Genomic DNA, 5,403 nt, shown 5'->3' with positions numbered 1-5,403 from the left:
ATTCCATGATATCGCACATCTATATTATAGTTTTTATTTATAGCACCTGTCGAAGAATGTTTTGTCAGATTATACACATAAACCGCTTTCCTGATATGCTTAATGCAAGTTTTGTTCTGGTCTTCAAACATCATTTTTGACAAAGATCTCGAAATTGTCTGATTAAACCGTTCTAAAAATCTCGAAATCGTCTGACTAAACCTATAATCCCCTGACTTTTAGGGTGATTAGGTCGTCCATGGATTTGTTTAACGTTATATTCCGCAAAAAGATTCGAAATGTGGGAATTTTTAAATTCCTTTCCATTGTCGGACTGAAAAAATTCACAAGGTCCGTAGTCCATAAAAATTTCTTCAAGATTTTTCGCTACTTCTACACCTGATTTGTTTTTTAAATTGCGTGTAATAGCATATTTGCTATATACATCAATGACTGTTAATAGCCACGTATATGAGTCATTATTATTCTTAAATCTATTAAATAACTTCATTAAAATGAATGCCTTTTAAGATCTATTAAGTCCATTTGAAATCTTCTGTTGGGTCTGTCTGCAATAACATGAAATTCAGAATCCGATTGTTTAAGGGGTGTGGAAAAGCGGCAAACGTCACAGTTCGAAACAACTTCACGAATGATATCTCTTTTGATTATGAAAAATCGTTCTTTGCATAGGTTCTCCAATGCGTTATGCCCACAATGATTGATTTTATGTAACTGTTCGGCAAGCATTCTCATTTGTTTAGTATCGTCCAACGAAATCACTAATTTGTTAATGTTCCATCTTTCAGATAAAGGTGTCCCTGAATAAACACAAAAGATTCGGCTTTCTTAATAAGCCTTCGTCTCCGGAATCTGTCATCTGTCTGTGGAATCTCCCCAGACAGGACTTTCTTTAATTCCTGATATTCAAATTGATCTTGAATAAAGCATCTTTGGTTCGATTGTGACATTGTTACAACAAAACGAAACTAAGCGTGCAACGGTATTAAAAATGTTGTATGATTCTGGTACGCCGTATAAATTATATTAGATAGATTTTATATATTATATATATTGGAATATTATCTCAATGGTACTAACGTTATTTGATATTTTTTGTTCCATTTAATAGCTTTTAAAAAAGTCGATATGTGCGGCTCGCGCTCGCGTGCGCGTCGCGCTCGCGACATAATTGATTAATGATTTTTCATTTTTAGAAAAATTAACAATTAATCATAAGGTAGATAGATAGATAAGGGTTTATTTTGCAAAGGGATATCGGACATAAAAGAAATTAAGGGCCAGTAGTGGCCTTACACACATTACTTATTCCCAAAAAAATGTTTTCGATCTTCTGGTTGCAAATCAATAGGCTACGCTCATCCAAAAAGTGTGGCTAACCATATCTGAATGAGGCCTTTAAGTCCTCAAAAGCTTAATTTCGTAAGCAGTTTGATTAAGACATGCAGTTGCCAATGAGATGGTAATTATCCAAGTGCACATTGGATGTGAATTAAATGAGCATATCGTCGTCATTTTCAAAAGAATGCTTTAATTAGATAACAAACTGAACACTATTCTTCAAAAGATCAATGCAAGAAGTATACAGGCTGAAAAGTATGTTATGGACGTTGGAATATGATCATCGTGCAACTTGGTGATTTTTTTATTTTTAAAAATTTTTTTGAGTACTTATCAATTCAAGAGAATATACAGTTAGAAAAATTGTTAATTGATTTGTTTAATCAATCGAATGTTAGGTTTGAATGTCCGCCTGATCCGATTTACTAACTGTTTTTCATTAATAACAGCTTTGATGCATGTTTTAAAGAATTTGAGTTGCGTTTTTATTTTTAGTGTCATGACCTTTGAACTGTTGAACAAAATATAGTAAATATTCTTTGCTATGCACTCTGATATGAACGACATCATACGGAGGGTCCTCGACTCGGCAGGATTTCCTTCGGTTTTCGAACCACCGGGTCTTGGCCGCGGTGACAGGAAACGTCTTGACGGGATGATTCTTTCCCCTTTTGAGGGCAGAAAAGGCCTCGTATGGGATGCAACCTACTGGGATACTTTTTCTGCTTCACATCTAACTTCGAGTCTAAATCTGCTGCTAAGAAGGCTGAAGATTTAAAGCTATCAAAATATTCTGTTCTTTCGGAGGAGTTTTCCGTGGTGACGATAGCGACGGGACGTCGGGTGCTCTCGGTCCAAAGACTGAAAAGTTCCTCCGCAAGCTCGGAGCCAAAATCTCAATGCGCACTCACGATCCTCGTGAGGTGGACTGGCTATTGCAACGGTTCTCGATCGCCGTTATCCGGGGAAACAGTTTGGCAATTCGCCAGGCTGCTGACCTTCCCTTCGATTAATCGATATTAATTGATAACGAATCTTATAAATATATTTATTAGTAAATATTTTTTTATTTGCTAAATCTGTTATTTGTCATTCCTTTATTTTCCGAACATTTTGTTGATTTACATACAAATTTTCTATTATTGGCTCGATTCTGTTTTTGCTGATTTTTTAAATTTATTTTTATTGTTTTAAAAATGCTACAATTATTTTTCACACTATGGATTTGGAAATTCTAATATCCTTCAGAACACATTTTGCAAAATACAAGCTAAAAAAATCAGCAACATGGTTAAAAACAGAGCAGATGTCTTTGAATTATATAAAAATACTGTGCCTGATGGAATTGTTCATTGTGATTTAGCGCCGGAAGATGTGGCAATTAGCACAATTCAGAATTGCTTTAAATCAAATTTTCTGTGACGGTATAGTAACAGAAGAAATTATACCTCAAAAAGATTTTTAAACTGCAATATCTGTTGAAATACATATTCTAATTATACTATGAATGTGTTTGGTGTGATTTTTTTGAGAATCATACATAAAAACTAAAGAAATGTTAGACAATGATTTCATATTTATGAAAGAGTTTTAAAAAGTTCAGATTCGAATAAAAAAACAGCCATAAATATTCTTGATTAATTTGTTAAAAAAACTTGAACAAATTTTTTATTCTCTTATTGGCCAAATTTGTAAAATCCTCAACATTGACAACTAACAGAATATTTACTGTATTATACCATTTTCAAGTCAGTTTGGGCGCATAAATAAGACCTATCGGCTCAAAAAGAGCTGAAGCCATAGTAGCAACTGGCCCTTTTGGAAATTTTGTAACTGTGAGGTTTGGTTTAAAAAGAAAGTGTATTCCTGCTTTTCCATAAGCCATGACGGCTGGTTCTATCCTCCTTGATGATTTTTTAAAGACAGGAAAAATAGAAATCGAACCAAAACGATATCCTATGAAATCAATAGGGTCTGAACTAATCTAAGGCTTTTCTTGGAAGTACTTAACAATCTCAATGAGCTGTGGATAAACTTCTAACAGCGCTTTTCGAACAGAAAATAGATTCTTGAGAACATTAAGCCTACACAATTTTTAAATTCCCGATGAGTGCAAATTTAACTTATATCAGAGTGACGACATTTATATGGAGAACGTTATAATTCAAATAAAATTCTCCCTACTGTGAAACTCGGTGGTGGGTCATAATGTTATGAGTAGGGCAATTTAAGTTAAAAAAGTTAAAATATATGAAAATGTGTATTTTGGCTTAAAAGTAAAAATAAAGTATTTTTTAAATGAAATAGTTACTTAGGAGACTCTCGGCCAAGATAATGTCCCGCAGGGTGGTTCCCCCCCTGAGTCTGGAGTTTCTCCCTTTCCAGTACGGTGTCGGCGTCCAAGGTGGCTGCGAAATTCTCGCGCACGGCACTCGCCAACTTGTCCAGTCAAAGCCAGAAGACTGCAAGTTCATCGTGAAGCTGGACGTCAGCAACGCATTCAACTGCGTCCGCCGGGACCATCTGCTCGAAGTGGTCTCGGCACGTTGCCCCGTTCTCTTCCCAATTGTAAAGCTGGCATACTCTGCCCCAAGCTGCCTTCTGATCCATGATCAGATCATCATGTCAGAATGCGGCATTCAGCAGGGTGACCCACTGGGCCCATTGCTGTTTGCCCTCTCCGTTGACCACATTGCACGGAACCTTTCTTCCACTGTTAACTTCTGGTACCTGGACGACGTGACGATCGGTGGACCTACAGAGGTCGTTATGGAAGACGTTAAGAGAATCACTTCCGGTTTCTCCAAGATCGGACTATCTCTTAACGGCGAAAAATGCGAACTCGTAAACATTTCTCTTGCCCCCGCCGCTCTCCGCAACACATTCTCCTCTCTCAGCAGCCTGATCGTTGGGTTAAGGCTAACGCCCACCAGCGATCTAGTTATCTTGGGCTCTCCAATTTCCGCTGAAGGCATAGAAAATGCCTTATCGTCTAAATGGGACGAAATTAAACTACTCACTGATCGGATCCGTGGGCTTGGCTCGCATCTTGCGTTTTTCTTGTTGAAGAACTTTCTTTTCGTCCCCAGACTGACCTATATTCTCCGTTCCTCCCCGTGTTTCGCTGCCACAGACTCATTATCCAGAATCGATAATCTTGTCCACCAATCGCTAACATTCCACCTCAATTTGAGGTTCACTGGTGGCGGTTTTACCCGTGCCAGTTTACCAACTCGCTTCGGGGGGATCGGGATCCGCTCTTGTGCGGACCTGGCCCTACCCTGCTATCTCTCATCCATGTCGGCTTCCAGGAATTCCGTTTGCTCAGTTCTACTTCCCTCTCTCGAACTTAATGAGCTCTCGGAATTCTCATCTGCATGCCGTACGTGGTGCTCACTCGACCTTGATTTTCCCACGATCCCTTCAGTTCAAAGGGGCTGGGACGAAATTCTCTGCTCGAACACATTACGAAAACTTCGCTCCAAGTCGGACCAACTCCAGCTGGCCACCCTTAACTGCGCCTGTCAGCCGCACACGGGTGACTGGCTCAAAGCTCTCCCCACTCCTAGTACGGGGTTACTACTGGACGACGAATCCTTGCGGATTGGGATCAGCTTACGATTGGGTTTGGACATCTGCCAGCCCCACCCTTGCCGGTGCGGGTCCTCAATTTCGTCAAACGGCTTGCACGCCTTGTCGTGTAAGAAGAGTGCCGGGAGAATTCCCCGTCACACTCATCTGAATGACGTTGTGAGGAGGGCTCTAGAGTCGGCTGGTTTCCCTTCCACCCTAGAGCCAGTCGGCCTTTCCCGGAGCGACGGCAAGCGTCCCGACGGGATGACGACCTTTCCTTTTAGGGAAGGCAAGTCCCTGGTTTGGGATGCCACGTGTGTCGACTCTTTTTCGGCGACATTGCTTCCCAGGACTGTCGCAAACCCGGGTTCCGCCAGTGCGCTGGCTGAAGAGACAAAGAGGACGAAATACCGGTGTATTTCGGACGCTTTTGAGTTTGCCCCCCTCGCCTTCGAAACCTCTGGAATCGTCGGAAAGGCTGCGACTCAA

This window comes from Octopus sinensis, unplaced genomic scaffold (genome assembly GCF_006345805.1).
Source record: "Octopus sinensis unplaced genomic scaffold, ASM634580v1 Contig15598, whole genome shotgun sequence".
NCBI classification, from domain to species: Eukaryota; Metazoa; Mollusca; class Cephalopoda; order Octopoda; family Octopodidae; genus Octopus; species Octopus sinensis.
Note: the sequence above shows the minus strand (reverse complement) of the source record.